Source organism: Tachyglossus aculeatus, chromosome Y2 (assembly GCF_015852505.1).
Source record: "Tachyglossus aculeatus isolate mTacAcu1 chromosome Y2, mTacAcu1.pri, whole genome shotgun sequence".
In the NCBI taxonomy this organism is placed as follows: Eukaryota; Metazoa; Chordata; class Mammalia; order Monotremata; family Tachyglossidae; genus Tachyglossus; species Tachyglossus aculeatus.
The window spans coordinates 2,812,817-2,830,793 of NC_052094.1; positions in this window are offsets into that span (position 1 = coordinate 2,812,817).

Consider the following 17,977-nt stretch of genomic DNA (forward strand, 5'->3'; position numbering starts at 1 on the left):
ATACAATGGGCTTATATACCGCTGTTGCTAATCACAGTGATTGGTAGCTTTGAAAACAGTGGGGACTGGATTGGGGCAGATTTGTTCCAGATTTGGTACAGAGCTGGGCAGAGTCTATCATCTTATTTGGTTTGGTTCCTGGACCCAGCCAGTGGGCTGCAGGGTCTAAGGCCCATACCAGATATGGCAACAGAACCACGTACATTCAAACAATATCTGAAACCTTTCCATGGTGCATGAGGGGCCCCCATCATTCCCCCCTCAAAGACATACGACCCTTATTCCTAAGGGGTTGCTGAGGGTCGATGGTCCAACTTCTGGAATGGCTTCATGCTGACAGTGGGCGATGACCTCATAACTAGATGTGTGCAGGGTCGTAGCTTGTAAGATGGGGGCAGCGTCCCCCTCAGGTTCCTCAGTTGACTTCTGTCCCATGGGCTGGTGCTCTTCCCTGCAGAGCCGGAGGTTGAGGTCGCCAATTCGGCCACAGGTGTATTGTGAGGGAGTGTCCTCCTGGGGAGAATCAGAAAAATCAGGGACAAGAGGTGTCCTCAGTTTTCGTGCGGGCTGCCTGTCGAGCAGCTGAGTCCGCAAAATGATTTCCCTTGATTATTTCTGTATTCCCCTTTTGGTGTCCCCAACAGTGAATTACAGCCGCTCCCCAGGGTTCCCAAACTGCTGCAAGTAGCTGGAGGGTTTCCTCTGCATGTTTGATAGGGGTGCCTCGGGCAGTGAGGAAACCTCACTCTTTCCAAATAGTCCCATGAGCATTTAAGACATGGAAGCCATATTTGGAGTCAGTAAATATGTTGATGCATCCCCTTTTCCAATTCCATAGCTCGAGATAGGGCTACTAGTTCTGCCAACCAGCGGCGACACTATCCAACTGCTTGGAAAAATACGCTACCACCCGAAAGTCTGACCCCAAGGATCGACCTAGAACCGCAGCACAGTGGTTTCACTGCTCGTCTACATATCCTGCTGATATAAACATGGTAGGGGGGCAGTTTGGAGACAAGATTTTGAGATGCTGTCGATCCCCACCACCCTTACTCCAGATGGATGGGTAGGATCGCGAAAACTGGGAAGGACAGAGTATAGGTGGCCCTCGTATCGATAAGAAAATTTACAATCTTATCGGACACTTCCACGCTCACCGTGGGTTTGGCCATGGAGATGGTTCCTGTGGGGGCCCGGCTGTTCCCTGGGCCCCGTCAGTCCCGGCTCTCAGATGCGCCAACAGCCAGGAACTGGCCAGCCTCACGGTTGGTGCTTGCCTCCAGTAGTCAGCAGTTCCGCTTCCAGTGCCCGTGTCCCCAGCAGAGTGGGCACGGTCCAGGTGGCTGGCAGCTGAGACCAGGCCTCTGTGCCTGGGGGCACTCCCGAGCCCAATGGCCAGACCGGTGGCACACAAAACAGGGCTTCCCAGACCCTGGGCCACGGACAAACGTCGTGGCCACATCGGGCGACCTTCCAGGGTGAGACTGACCCTTCATCAGAGCCGCTACAAGTAACTGGGCCTGCTCTCTGCCCTTCACTTTGGCCCTGCGGTCCCTCTCATCCTGGGCTGCCTGGTCACGGTTGTTAAAAACTCTAAAGGCAGCCTCTATCAACTGATCCGTGGGGGTTTGTGGCCCCAACTGCTCCTTCTGTAATTTTCGGCAGATATCTTCAGCTGATTGATTAATAAAATGCATATTCAGAATGACACTCCCCCCTACCGAGTCAGGATCAAGCTGGGTGTACGTTCGAATCGCCTCCACCAGTCTGAGTCTAAACATACCGGGGTTCTCAGTAGAGTCCTGGGTCACAGCTTGGACCCGATCATAGTTAACTTGCTTCCTAATTCCTTTCTCCATGCCCGCCAGTAGGCATGTAATCATATGATCCCGGAGCTGTCTATCAGTACTGTCTCCCTGATAATTCCAATCTGGTTTGGACCGAGGGACAGCTATCGCTCCCAGTGGGTGCCTCCCATGACTGTTCACAGCAGCCTCATCCCCCGCCCTTTCAGCATAATCCCAAACTATTCTCTTTTCCTCTATGGTCAGGCAGGAGGAAAGCAACAGATTAAGATCTTCCCATGACAGGTCGTACTGCAAAGTCAGGCTTCAGAATTCATCCCGAAAGCGCGCAGAGTCTGCAGAATATTGTCCCAATTTCCGTTTTGCTATTTCCAATTCACTCAAAGAGAAGCGAGCCTGCACCCGCACTATCATTCCCCTTTCCCCTGCAACCTCCCTCGAGGGGAGTATCCTTTCCCCTCCTTCAGGAGGGGCATAGTGTGTGCCTCCCCGGGTGCTGGAAGGGCTTAGGGCCCAGGAGGAGGTGGACTGGTATGGAGGAGGACATAAAGGGTTGGTGTTTCCCATTCCCTCAGGGGGCAGAGGAGGGGCCGAAGGTACCCGAGATTCCCAGCCAGAGGGAGGGGGAAAGCCAACCTCCCGGGGCCCCCTACAGAGGAGAGGATCATCCACTATAACTGAGGAATCATACCTTAGGGCTGGACCCCCTGGAGGGGCCCAGGAAAAACACATGCAGCAGTTTTTTCCTTCAGGGCTTTGGGACAAAGCCATAAGAGCTTGGACATAAGGGATTTCTGACCATTTCTCTAACCGCCTGCAATATAAGTCCAGCTGGAAAATAGTATTATAACTTACGGACCCATATTCAGGCCAGACCTCCTGATCCTCTAATTTATACTGGGGCCATTTTGTGGTGCACAAGAAAATCAGTTGCTGGCATTTTAAATCAGCCAAACCAAATTTGTCCTTATTCTTGGTGTTCAGCAGGCAACCATTGAAGAACCTTGTCCCATAACGGGTGAAAAACATTTCTCCTTTGGGGTGCTGGAAAAAAGTTGTCCCATAATGGGTGGAAAATGTTCCTTTTTTTTGAGGTTCTGTGTCTGTTTCGGGTTAAGACTGACCCGGTCGGCCTTTCTTCCCCCCTAGTGAGTCTGGGGACTAGAGGGTGCCTCCCTGAGAGCAGACAAGAACAATGCCAGTTCTGTGCCTGCCTCGGGCTATGTCCGAGCGCCGCGTGGTGTCCCACTGGCGCTGGAATACCCGGACCGTCTCCTGCTGAGAGGTCATCATCATCATCAATCGTATTTATTGAGCGCTTACTATGTGCAGAGCACTGTACTAAGCGCTTGGGAAGTACAAACTGGCAACATATAGAGACAGTCCCTACCCAACAGTGGGCTCACAGTCTAAAAGGGGGAGACAGAGACCAAACATACTAACAAAATAAAATAAATAGAATAGATATGTACAAATAAATTAAATAAATAAATAAATAGAGTAAAAAAATATGTACAAACATATATACATATATACAGGTGCTGTGGGGAAGGGAGGGAGGTAAGACGGGGGGATGGAGAGGGGGACGAGGGGGAGAGGAAGGAAGGGGCTCAGTCTGGGAAGGCCTCCTGGAGGAGGTGAGCTCTCAGCAGGGCCTTGAAGGGAGGAAGAGAGCTAGCTTGGCGGATGGGCAGAGGGAGGGCATTCCAGGCCCGGGGGATGACGTGGGCTGGGGGTCCATGTCGGGACAGGCGAGAACGAGGTACGGTGAGGAGATCAGCGGTGGAGGAGCGGAGGGTGTGGACTGGGCTGTAGAAGGAGAGAAGGGAGGTGAGGTAGGAGGGGGCGAGGTGATGGAGAGCCTTGAAGCCCAGGGTGAGGAGTTTCTGCCTGATGCGCAGATTGATTGGTAGCCACTGGAGATTTTTGAGGAGGGGAGTGATATGCCCAGAGCGTTTCTGGACAAAGATAATCCGGGCAGCAGCATGAAGTATGGATTGAAGTGGAGAGAGACACGAGGATGGGAGATCAGAGAGAAGGCTGATGCAGTAGTCCAGACGGGATAGGATGAGAGCTTGAATGAGCAGGGTAGCGGTTGGGATGGAGAGGAAAGGGCGGATCTTGGCAATGTTGTGGAGCTGAGACCGGCAGGGTTTGGTCACGGCTTGGATGTGAGGGGTGAATGAGCGAGCGGAATCGAGGATGACACCAAGGTTGCGGGCTTATGAGACGGGAAGGATGGTAGTGCCGTCAACAGAGATGGGAAAGTCAGGGAGAGGGCAGGGTTTGGGAGGGAAGACAAGGAGTTCAGTCTTCGACATGTTGAGCTTTAGGTGGCGGGCAGACATCCAAATGGAGATGTCCTGAAGGCAGGAGGAGATGTGAGCCTGGAGAGAGGGGAGAGAGCAGGGGCAGAGATGTAGATCTGGGTGTCATCAGCGTAGAGATGATAGTTGAAGCCGTGGGAGCGAATGAGGTCACCAAGGGAGTGCGTGTAGATCGAGAACAGAAGGAGACCAAGCACTGAACCTTGGGGAACCCCCACAGTGAGAGAATGGGAGGGGGAGGAGGAGCCTGCAAAAGAGACTGAGAAAGAACGACCGGAGAGGTAAGAGGAGAACCAGGAGAGGACAGAGTCTGTGAAGCCAAGGTCAGATAGCGTGTTGAGAAGAAGGGGGTGGTCCACAGTGTCAAAGGCAGCTGAGAGGTCGAGGAGGATTAGGACAGAGTAGGAGCCGTTGGATTTGGCAAGCAGGAGGTCATTGGTGACCTTTGAGAGGGCAGTTTCCGTGGAATGTAGGGGACGGAAGCCAGACTGGAGGGGGTCGAGGAGAGAGTTGTTATTGAGGAATTCTAGGCAGCGAGTGTAGACAACTTGTTCAAGGAGTTTGGAAAGGAATGGTAGGAGGGATATGGGATGATAACTAGAAGGTGAGGTGGGGTCAAGAGAGGGGTTTTTTTAGGATGGGAGAGACATGGGCATGTTTGAAGGCAGATGGGAAGGAACCAGTGGAGAGTGAGCAGTTGAAGATGGAAGTTAAGGAGGGGAGAAGAGATGGAGAGAGAGATTTCATGAGATGAGAGGGAATGGGGTCAGAAGTAGCCGGAGTAGCACTTGGTGGCCGGAGTAGCACTTGAGAGGAGGGAGGAGAGCTCCTCTGAGGACACTGCTGGGAAGGATGGGAGAGTAGCAGAGAGTGTTGAGAGCCGGGGGGATGGAGAAAGGGGGGAAGAGACTTTCCCAGACCGACCCGATCGGCCTTCCTTTCCCCGTAGTGTACCCAGGAAGTAGAGGGTGCCTCCGCGAGAGCAGACAAGAACAATCCCGGTTCTGTGCCTGTCTCGGGTTATGCCCATGCACCGAGTGGCATCCCACTAGTGCTGAAACGCCCGAACTGTCTCCTGCTGAGAGGTCCTTTCCCAGACCGACCTCGTCGGCCTTCCTTCCCCCCAGTGTACCCGGGAACTAGAGGGTGCCTCCGCGAGAGCAGACAAGAACAATTCCGGCTCTGTGCCTGTCTCGGGTTATGCCCAAGCGCCGCGTGGCGTCCCACTTGCCCAAGCTGTGGCCCCTCCAACTCAAGGCGTCCCCTGATGAGAGGTCCCTTCCCTGGACCGCCACCTGATGAGAGGTCCTCTTCCCGGACTGCCTCCTGACGAGAGGTCCTTTTTTCCCGGACCGCCTCCTGACGAGATGTCCTTTTCCCGAACCGACCCGGTCAGTCCTTCCTTCCCCCCTCGTGTACCCGGGAACTAGAGGGTGCCTCCGCGAGAACAGACAAGAACAACTCAAAAAATAAGAACTCACCACTCCGATGGCTTCATGCTGTGCTGTGGTCAGCCAGGACGGCAGCAGTCACATCTACTGGATCTCCCCATATGGGCCACCAAAATGATGGCGGCGGTTGTTCCGGATGGCCACCAAGTCGCTGGGCGACTAAAGAATTAGTCAGACAGCATGTGACTGCCGAAAGTTTTAATAAAGTTTTCATTGGTAAGGCCGAAGACCAAATAGGGGGTAACGCACCCGGTGGGCTCATTTCCTTAAGGGAAAAGGCCCCGAGTGCCCAATACAATGGGCTTATATACCGCTGTTGCTGATCACAGTGACTGGTAGATTTGAAAACAGTGGGGACTGGATTGGTGCAGATTTGTTCCAGATTTGGTACAGAGCTGGGCAGAGTCTATCATCTTATTTGGTTTGGTTCCTGGACCCAGCCAGTGGGCTGCAGGGTCTAAGGCCCATACCAGATATGGCAACAGAAGCGCGTACATTCAAACAATATCTGCCACATTTCCATGGTGCATGAGGGGCCCCCATCAATGGTATTCATACCTCTGCTTAGTAGTTGTGAATATGTCAATTGAACATTCCATTTTATTTATTCTGATTCTAGTGCTTATGAATATTTCCATATCTGTCTGTCATTTGAGTGTACACTTCTTGTGGGCAAGTCAGTCATTCATTCAATTCAATCGTATTTATTGAGCACTTTCTATGTGCAGAGCACTGTACTAAACGAGTAAACAGACACATTCCCTGCCCACAAGATTTTACAGTCTAGGAGGGGAGACAGACGTTAATATAAGTAAATAATTTATAAATTATATACATAAGTGCTGTGGGGCTGATAGGGGGGCAATGAATGAAGTGTGTAAATCAGGGAAACGCAGAAGGGAGAGGGAGAAGAGTAAAGGAGGGCTTAGTCAGGGAGGACCTCTTGGAGGAGAAATGCCTTCAGTAAGACTTTGAAAGGTGAAAGAGTAATTATATGTAGGATTTGAGGTAGGAGGGCAGTCCAGACCAGAGGTAGGATGTGGGTAAGAAGTCGGTGTCAAGAAAGACGAGACTGTGGTACAGTGAGAAGGTTAGCATTAGTAGCAATAATTGTGGTATTTGTTAAGCACTTAACTGTGTGCCAGGCCCTGTACTAAGTGCCTGGGTGGATATGAGCAAATAGGGTTGAACACAGTCCCTGTCCCACATGTGACCCCCAGTCTCAAGTCCCATTTTACAGATGAGAACACTGAGGCACAGAGAAGTAAAATGACTTGCCCAAAGGCACACAGCTGACATGTGGAGGAGCTGGGATTAGAATTCACAACCTTCAGACTCCCAGGCCCATGCTCTATTCATGCTCTATGCTGCTTCTCATTGAAGGAAGGAAGTGTGTGGGCTGGGATGTAGTAGGAGAGAAGCATGGTGAGGTAGGAGTGGGCAAGGTGATTGAGTGTTTTAAAGCTAATGGTGAGAAGTTTTTGTTCAATGAGGATTGTGCTTTTGTTGTACTACCGAAGTGCTTAATTCAGTGTCCTGCACTTGGTGAGGACACCATAATTATTCCAGTTCTGCTATTACTACTCCTACCTTCCCTGGGAGCATTCCCCAACAAAACCCAATCTACCTGGTTATGACATTTTGTTGGCCATTGTTACCACAAACAAATATTGATGTGCTTATTCAATTTTTCTTACATTTGCTGTTACCAATTGTTACTGTTTTCCTTTTAGTTCTCCTTGTGAGTTCTGTCATCCCCATTCAGTGTAGGTTTCCAAAGCAGCAAACATGTTTCTACTTTTATTGTATGCTACTAAGTACCTAGTGCAGGTTCTTCCAATCAATTAATGGTATTTATTTCATTCATTCATTCATAGTTATTGAGTACCTACCATGTGCAGAGCATCATCATCATCATCATCATCAATCGTATTTATTGGGCACTTACTGTGTGCAGAGCACTGTACTAAGCGCTTGGGAAGTACAAGTTGTCAACGTATAGAGACAGTCCCTACCCAACAGTGGGCTCACAGTCTAGGAGGGGGAGACAGGCAACAAAAGAAAACAAGTAGACAGGTGTCAATACTATCAGAGTAAATAGAATTATAGCTATATACACATCATTAGTAAAATTAATAGAGTAATTAATATGTACAAATATACACAAGTGCTTTGGGGAGGGGAAGGGGTATTTATTGACTGTCTACTATGTACAGAACACTGTACTAAGCATTTGGGGGAATACAGTATAACAGAGTTAGGCCTTCCCAAACTAAGCCCCCTTTTTCCTCTCCTCCTCCCCATCCCCTCCCCACCTCTTTCCCCTCCCCACAGCAGATTTATTACTGTATTTATTTTACTTGTACATGTTTACTATTCTATTTATTTTGTTATTGATGTGCATATAGCTACAATTCTATTTGTTCTGATGATTTTGACACCTGTCTACGTGTTTTGTTTTGTTGTCTGTCTCCCCCTTCTAGACTGTGAGCCAGTTGTTGAGTAGGGAACATCTCTAAATGTTGCCGACTTGTACTTCCCAAACACTTAGTACAGTGTTCTGCACAAAGTAAGTGCTGAATAAATACAATTGAATGAATGAATGAATGAATGGTAGACATGCTCACCCATAGAGAGCTTACAGTCCAGAGGGAAGTCTACAGTCTCCCCTCATGGATAGTTAATAAATACTATAAATTGTGATTTCCTCTAGGAAAAGGGTCTGTGTCTGGATTCCCGCTTGTAGATCTAATCCCAACTTGTAGACTCTTTTCCAGTGCTTTCCTGCTGAATCCTAAGCTCCTTGGCAGGAAATATATCTACCAACTCAGTTGTATTGTAGTATCCCAAGCACTTAATGTACTGCTGTGCATGCAGTTAAGTGCTCCATAAATACCATTGATTAGTACAGTCCTCATCCCACAGCAAGTACTTAGTAAGTAGTATTATTATTGCCACAGAGAGGGATCTTACCCATTCTCTGCATAAAAAATTTGACACAAATTGTTGCCATGTAGTGTCGCAGACACAAGGTTGCTCTTTATCCAGCTTCCCACCTTAATTAACAATTGGCAGCCCTTTTAAATGTAACCAAAAGGTTTCAGGCAGGATAATCAAGTTGTCTGTCTTCTTTCAATTCATAAACTGGAGCCAACTTTTCCAATATGTAGTACATTAAACCTGGTTTACCGGCATATTATCTATTTGTCACCCTCAATTAAGCTGTCCACAGTGTACATTGCAGTGTGCCCAGGCTTTTTTGTTCACAGGGCCTAATCCCTGCCCTGATAGACTACCTGCTCTACCCACTTTCGAAGCCTCCTAAAGCACTTAATCACCTTGCCCCCTCCTATTGTACCTTGCTGATTTCCTATTACAACCCATCCTGCAAACTTTGCTCCTCTAATGCCTCTAATACAACCTACTCAGTGTACTTCGATCTCTTCTAGCCCTGTGAATAAGCCAATGCCCATGCCCTGCCTCCAGCCTGGAATTCTCTCCCCTTTCATGTCTGATGGACCATCACACTCTTCTAGACTCTTGGGTAGGGACCATCCCTATATGTTGCCAACTTATACTTCCCAAGCGCTTAGTACAGTGCTCTGCACACAGTAAGCACTCAATAAATACGATTGATTTATTTATCACACTCTCTGGCTTATTCATTCATTCATTCATTCATTGTCATATTTATTGAGCATTTACTGTGTGCAAAGCACTGTACTAAGTGCTTGGAAGGTACAATTCAGCAATAGAGACAATTCCTACCCAACAATGGGTTCACAGTCTAGAAGGGGAGAGGGAGCCAACAAAACAAAATAAGTAGATAGGCATCAATAGCTTCAAAATAAATAAAATTGTAGGTATATACATATCATTAATAAAATAATAACTATGTACAAATATAAACAAGTTCTGTGGTATGAGGAGGCAGGTAGAGCAGAGGGAGGGAGTAGGGTTGATGGGGAGGGGAGGAAGAGCGGAAGAAAAGGGGGGATCAGTCTGGGAAGGCATCCTGGAGGAGGTGAGCTTTCAGTAGGGCTTTGAAGGGGGAAGCGAGGTTGGTGGATGTAAGGAGGCGGGACATTCCAGGCCAGAGGTAGGACGTGGGCCAGGGGTCGACGGCATGACAGGCAAGAATGAGGCACAGTGAGGAGGTTAGCGGCAGAGGAGCAAAGTGTGTGGGCTGGGCTGTAAAAGGAGAGAAGAAGGGAGGCGAGGTAGGAGGAGGCAAGGTGATGGAGAGTTTAGAAGCCAATAGAAGTTTTTCCTTCATACAATAGTCGATAGGCAACCAGTGGAGATTTTTGAGGAGGGGGATGACATGCCCAGAACATTTCTGTAGATCTCAGCTCTTCCAAAAGCCCTTCCCTGACTAAGCCTGCATTTACTCTTCTCCGTCTCTCTTCTCAATCATCCTTGCTCCTGGATTTGTGCGCTTTATTCATCCTACTATTAGTCCCACAGCCCTTAAGTACATATCTTTAATTTATATATTTATATTAATATATTAATCATATACAATACACAATATATTAATGTATCAGTAGTTAATGCATTAATATAAATTATAATTAATATATTAATATGTGCTTCCCCCTCCAGACTGTAAGCTCCTTGTGGGAAGGGAAAATGTCTGCCAACTCTATTATAATGTACTCTTCCAAGCACATAGCACAGCACTCTGCAAACAGTAAGTGCTAAATAAATACAATTGATTGATTGATTACACCTCCTCCAAGTGGCCTTCCTTTTCTAAACCCTCTACTCCCTGTCCCTTCTGGATTGCCCTTGCAGTTAGATCTGTACCCTTTAAGCACTTGATATTCAATCCACCCTTGGCCCCACAGCACTCATGTACATACGATAATTTATTAATTTATATTAATATCTGCCTTTTCCTCTAGATTGTAAGTTTCTTGTGGACAGGGGACATGTCTAATAACTCTGTTATACTGCACTCTCCCAAGCACTTAGATGAGTTCTTTGCAGACAGTAAACACTCAATAAATTCCTTCTTTGCAGACAGTAAACACTCAATAAATTCCATTGATTGATTGACAGAACTAGCAGTTTAGTTCAAATAATAGAGAAGCAGCATGGTTCAGTAGAAAGATCACAGGTCAGAGTCAGAGGTAATGGGTTCAAAACCCTACTCCACCACATGTCTGCTGTGCGACATTGGGCAAGTCACTTAACTTCTCTGAGCCTCAGTTACCTCCTCTGTAAAATGGGGATTAAGACTGTGAGCCCTACGTGGGACAACCTGATCACCTTATATCCCCCCAGTGCTTAGAACAGTGCTTTACACATAGTAAGTGCTCAACAAATGCCATTATTATTATTATTATTATTATTAAATAATGGAGATGAATACACATCCACAACAATTAAATATAACTGATGCTAGGTTCACAAGTTCAGATTATGTGACAGAAATATATATCAGTCAAAATAAAATAATCAGAGAAGTCCTATACTGTGTAGACCTAATCAATCCTTCAATCAGTGGTATTTACTGAGTACCTATTCATTCATTCAATCATATTTATTGAGCGTTTACTGTGTGCACAACACTGTACTAAGCGCTTGGGAAGTACAAGTTGGCAACATATAGAGATGGTCCCTACCCAACAGCAGGCTCACAGTCTAGAAGGGGGAGACAGACAACAAAACAAAACATATTAACAAAATAAAATAAATAGAATAAATATGTACAAGTAAAATAGAGTAATAAATAAAATAGAGTAATAAATATGTACAAATATATATATATACATATCTATATATATGTGTATATATATATACACATATATATACATAGATAGATAGATAGATATAGATAGATAGATAGATAGATAGATAGATAGATAGATAGATAGATAGATAGATAGATAGATAGATAGATAGATAGATAGATAGATAGATAGATAGATAGATATAGATAGATAGATAGATAGATAGATAGATAGATAGATAGATAGATAGATAGATAGATAGATAGATAGATAGATAGATAGATAGATAGATAGATAGATAGATAGATAGATAGATAGATAGATAGATAGATAGATAGATAGATAGATAGATAGATCTATATATACAGGTGCTGTGGGGAGGTGAAGGAGGTAAGGCCCGGGGGATGGGGAGGGGGAATGTGCCTTCAGTAAGGCTTTGAGGTTGGGGAGAGTCATTGTCTGTCGGATGTGAAGAGGGAGGGCATTCCAGGCCAGAGGCAGGATGTGGGGAGTGATTGGCGGTGAGAAAGATGAGATTGAGGTACTGTGAGAAGGCTGGCATTAGAAGAGCAAAATGTGCAAGCTGGGTTATAATAGGAGAGTAGCAAAGTGAGGTAGGAGGGGGCAAGGGGATTGACTGCTTTAAGCCAGTGGAAAGGACTGCTCTTGACTTTATGCCCCCTTGTTATCCGCTAAATACTTGAACAGTCTCAAGTTTTAATAAATTGTTTTCCATCTCTTTCCCCTTACCCAATGGGAAATCTGTTCGTCCTGAATGCCAGTCCCTCATGTGCATAGAGGAACCGCACCGCTGAGGGCAGGGTTCAGAAAACTCCGTGAGCCCAACTGCCTACCCTGAAACCCAAGGCTCTCACTGACCACTGAGTCAAACGTTAAGTAAATTTGCACACCTATTGTGTGCAGAGCACTGTAATAAGTGTTTGGAGAGTATAATAGAGTAAGAAGACACAATCCCTTTGAGATGATCGATTATAAGGATATATCCAGAAGTGCTGAGGTTGTGGTAAAAATAGTTAAGTTCATAATGGGTATGGAGTCAAAGTACAGGTGAAAGAGAAAGGAGGGAAAGTAGGTCAGGGTCATGAGACATTAGGGAAGTTTTCCTGGAGGAGTTGTGATTTGAATAGGGCTTTGAAGATGGGGCTAGTCATGGTACATTCTGCTGGGGGGGTGGGGGGGAGGGCATTACAGGAAGCAGGGAGGTTATGAGAGAGAGAGAGAGAAGATTGATGGGCTTGGGAGTCAGAGGTCATGGGTTTGAATCCCAGCGACACCACTTGTCAGCTGTGTGACTCTGGGCAAGTCACTTAACCTTTCTGGGCTACAGTGACCTCATCTGTAAAATGGGGATTAAGACTGTGAGCCTCATGTGGGACAACCTGATAACCTTGTATCTACCCCAGTGCTTAGAACAGTGCTTGGCAATCAGTCAATCAATCGTATTTATTGAACGCTTATTGTGTGCAGAGCACTGTACTAAGCGCTTGGGAAGTACAAGTTGGCAACATATAGAGATGGTCCCTGCCCAACATAGCACATAGTAAGCACTTAACAAATACCATTATTATTATTGAGGTACAGTGAGTGGGATGGATGGAGCACTGTACTAGGCACTTGGGTAGAAGTAAGGTAGACTATATGAGTCTAGAAAACAGCAAACATGCTGGGACAAATAACTTCACTCTCATGGGTGGGGCTGGAAGTAGAGAGTGGAACATCTGGTTTGGGGTCTGGTCCAGCCTCAGGAGTATTGGTCCAGATTGGCCTGGGGTTTCTGGCCAGCCCACTGGAGGGAAGTCAGGGTTGGTCTATTTGCTGACTCAGGAGTACAGATCAGCTTCTTGAGTGGCTCCAGGTTTTCTGAGGGCCCTTTGGCCTGGAGAAAACCCAGAGCTCCAGACCAAAGGTACCAGCACCTGTGTGAAGGCCAAGCCTTTTGGGTCACCGAGATCTGAATTGGCAAGTATACTGTGAAGAGTTCGATTAGACTCTGGGAATGGCTGGGGCAACATGAATTGGGGTACATAGTTCTTTTTTTTGTTGACTTGGGCATACAGAGCACCTTTTATAAGCACCACCAGAGATATTCATTTTATCTACTCTATCTCTGCTAGGAGTATAAGATTCAGTTGCAAAATGGGATGATACTGCCCTGCCTAGTCTAGGATTTCAAACAGAAAGTCTTTCCAGAAACCACCAGTACAAGTCAACTCCTGGCTCCTCAGGACCCCTTCCAGAAGGAAAGCTATTTTACTTACGGTGTCAATCATTCATCTCATACTATCAAATGGAGCAAAGCTAATTCCATGGAAGGAATTGAGCAGAGAGGTGGGCACCAAAGAAGTCTATAAAAACCCTGAAACTTGGCCAGGAAATAGAATTTTTGTCTGCTCTCAGAAGAGAAAAAATATGGAAGGCAATGCCCACCAGTGCCTTCTGTGGTCGGGTAGGGTGGGGAACTAAATCTAACAGTCATTTAAGTAATGTAAAGATGTAGGAGAAATAGAGCTCATAGGATATGAATATCAGTGCTCTGGAGACCATGTTAATTTATGTATTTTGATGAGAAAGGGCAGCAGTTGGGAGATACAAAATGGGAAGATTTAGTGATACTTCAGGCAGAAACTCCTCACCCTGGGCTTCAAGGCTGTCCATCACCTCGCCCCCTCCTACCTCACCTCCCTTCTCTCCTTCTACTGCCCAGCCCGCACCCTCCGCTCCTCCACCACTAATCTCCTCACTGTACCTCGCTCTCACCTGTCCCGCCATCGACCCCTGGCCCACATCATCCCCCGGGCCTGGAATGCCCTCCCTCTGCCCATCCGCCAAGCTAGCTCTCTTCCTTCCTTCAAGGCCCTGCTGAGAGCTCACCTCCTCCAGGAGGCCTTCCCAGACTGAGCCCCTTCTTTCCTCTCCCCCTCGTCCCCCTCTCCATCCCCCCGTCTTACCTCCTTCCCTTCCCCACAGCACCTGTATATATGTATATATGGTTGTACATATTTATTACTCTATTTATTTATTTTACTTGTACATTTCTATCCTACTTATTTTATTTTGTTGGTATGTTTGGTTCTGTTCTCTGTCTCCCCCTTTTAGACTGTGAGCCCACTGTTGGGTAGGGACTGTCTCTATGTGATGCCAATTTGTACTTCCCAAGTGCTTAGTACAGTGCTCTGCACATAGAAAGCGCTCAATAAATACGATTGATTGATTGATTGATTGAAGGGCTCCTGGAGGACATGAGATATAGGAAGGGTTTAGACATTGAGAAAACTGGTCTGTTGTAAATGAGGAGAGAGAAAGTTCCAGAAATGGGGAGGATATGAAGTCAGCAGAGGGAGAGACAAGATTGAAGCACAGTGAGTAGGCTATTTTTGGAGGAATGAAGATTATAAACTGGGGTGTGCATGTCAGTGGGGAGAGGAGGGAGAAAAGTGGATAGGTAGGGAAAAGAGTACTTTAAGTTTAAGTGCTTTAAAACAATGGTCATGGATTTCTACTTGAGCGGAAAAGAATGGGTAACTGTTGGAGGCTTTTGAAAAATGAGATGTGCTTATTACCACAATTTAAAAAAAATGAACCAAGTAGCAGAATGATGTTTGAACTGGAGAGGGGAGAGAAAAAGGCAGGAAGTCACTGTGAAGGTTGATACAATACTAAAGATGGGATATGATGAGTGCCAAAAACAGATAAATGGCCATTTGGAGGGGAAGGGACAGATTCTGGAAATTTGGAGGAAGAGATGAAAAAGATTTGGTTACTGAGTAGATGTGGGGGTTAATGGGGGGAGTTGAGGATAATGCCAAGCTTTTGGTGTTCAGAGATGGGGAGGATTAGTGGCATTAGCTCCATTAGGAAAGTGAAGTGGGAGAAAGGATTTGGGGGTTGAACAACTAGAGGGGCTAGTGGGCAGCAGGACAGCATGGATTAGTGGTAAGAGCACAAGACAGGGAGTTGCGACCCATGTCCTAGTTGTACCTTTTCATTTTTAATGATACTTGTAAAGCACTTTGCTATGTGTGAAGTACTGTTCTTAGCACAAGTTAATCAGATCAGACACAGTTCATGTCCCACATGGGGCTCCCTGTTTCAAGAGAAAGGAGAACAGGTATTGAATCTCCATTTTACATTTGGAGAAACTGAGGCACAGAGCATTTAAGTGACTTGCCCAAGATCACCCTACAGGTAAGTGATGGAGCCAGGATTAGAAGCAGTGTGGCCTAGTCAATAAAACACAGGCCTGGGAGTCAGAGGACTTAGGTTTTCATCCTAACTCCACCATTTGCCTGCTGTATGACTTTGGATAAGTCATTTAACCTCTCTGTGCCTCAGTTTCATTAACTATAAAATGGGGATTCATTATCTGTTATTACTCCTACATAGCCTGTGAACCCCAAGAGGGACAAGGACTGTGTCTGACCTGATTAACTGTATCTATCCCAGCACCTAGAACAGTGCTTGACACATAGTAAGTGCTTAACAAATTCCTTTTGGGAAAATAAACAAAAAACCAAGGTCTTCTGGCTCCCAGGCCCATGCTTAATTCAGTAGGCCATGCTGCTTTCCATTTCTGCTTCTTGCCTGCTTTGTGACCTTGGATAAATCACTTAATCTCTCTGGGCCTAAGTTTCTAAGGTGGAGATAAAATAGATTACCAACCAGGTATGGGACAGGAGCTGTTTTGATCTGAGAACCTTGTACCTACCCAAGATCATAACACATAGTTTATCACACAGTACTTAATTATTATTATTATTATTATTATTATTATTATCATAATTATTACCCACAAACAGAGGTCCTGGAGATAAGAGGAAATGTGAGTTTACAGAGGAGAGAGGTCAGCGCTTGAGAAGTAGATTTGGGAGTCATCCCCCTAAAGGCTTCAGTGGCCATGGGAGCAGATGATTTCCCAAATGGAGTGAGCATAAATTGAGAAAAAGAGGAGACCCAAAACTGATCTTTGAGGAACCCCCACTGAGAGGAGGTGGAAGACCCAGGAAGAGCCAGCAAAAGCTATTGAGAATGATTGTCCAGATGCAGTTTTATTCAGTACATCTTAAGGAGTTCAAAGGCTGAAGAAAGAACTAAGAAAGGCAACTGAGTTAATCGGGGTTTGAGAAAATTAGTTATGAAGATCAACTAAGAAAGCTATGGCTACTTTATTTGAAAAGATACAGGCTAAGGAGGGACACAACATAACAAGATTTCAATGTTAACCAATGGTGCTTACTGAGAGCTTACTGTATGTAGAGCACAGTACAAAGCACCTGGGAAAAACAATCCCTGCTCAAAAGAAGCTTACAGTTTAGTAATATTAAAGTAAGTTACACATGGGAAAATGAAAGAATATAAGGGTATTTACTTAAGTATTGTGCAGGGCTGGGGTGAACATCAAAGTGCTTCAATAACTACATAGTCAAGAGTGTAGTTAACACCAAGAGGAGGGGGATAGGAGAAATGAGGAACGACTTAGCCAGGGAAGGCCTTGTGGAGGAACTCTGATTTTAGAAGGATTTTTAAGGTGAGAGAGAGTGGACTTAATATGTCTGAAACTGAGCTCATCTTCCCCTGAAAATTTGATTAACTGGGATAAGCACTGGGATATTCAGATACAATTCTATTAGACTGAACACCATCTCTGTTCCACAGGCACCCAGTCTAAGGGGGAGGGAGAGCAGTATTGTATCTCCATTTTACAGAAGAGGAAATTGAGGCATGGAGAGTTTAAGTGACTTGCCCAAAGATCACATAGCAGTCAAGTGGCAAAGTCCAAATTAGAACCCAAGGCCTCTGACTCCTAGGCCTGTGTTCCTTTCCCTAGTTTCCTCTAGATGTGTTGAATGGCTGCCTGATTGCTCCTTGTTCTTCTGCTTTTGCAACTGTAAACAATTTTTCTTTTCCTCCATTAAATGGTATACTCCTTCAGGGCAAAGAATGTGGGTTTTGCTACTGTTGTACTCTAGGAAGTGATTAGTATAGTTCGTGGCACTTAAGCACTCAAAAAATGCAATTGACTTACTTAAGGGACTCATGGTTGGAGATGGCGTACCCAGTCACAGACTTTTAAATGATACACTGGAAAATGCAAGAGTTGAGAGCACAGAAGCTATACTGGGAGGTGGAAGGTGAGATTGAAGGCCCTATATGATTGAGTGGAAAGTGCATAGGATGGGAAGTCAGGATTGCTGGATTCTAATCCTGGATCTTCCACTTACCTGTTATCTAACCCAGGGCAAATCACTTAACCTTTCTGGGCCCCTGTTTTCTATTCTGTAAAAGGAGAGTAAAGTACCTGTTCCCTCTCCCTCTTATAATGTGAATCCCATGTGGAACAGAGACTGTGTTCAAGTTTGATTACCTAGTGTCTATGTCAGGATTTTACAGTGTTTGACCCATAGTTAAGCATATTATTATTGTTATTATTATTATTTTTATTTCTACTATTACTACTACTACTACTTTCCACCTCCACCCTTTCCATTCTACCTTAAAATTCCCTCTGAGGCACATGCTCTCATTGTCTCCCAAATAGGTGCTTAAGCTTTTTACTGGTCTCCCACATCATCATCATAATCATCACCTGCATTACTGAGTCCCTCCAGTGTGCAGGGAGTAGAATTGGCTGCCTAGTT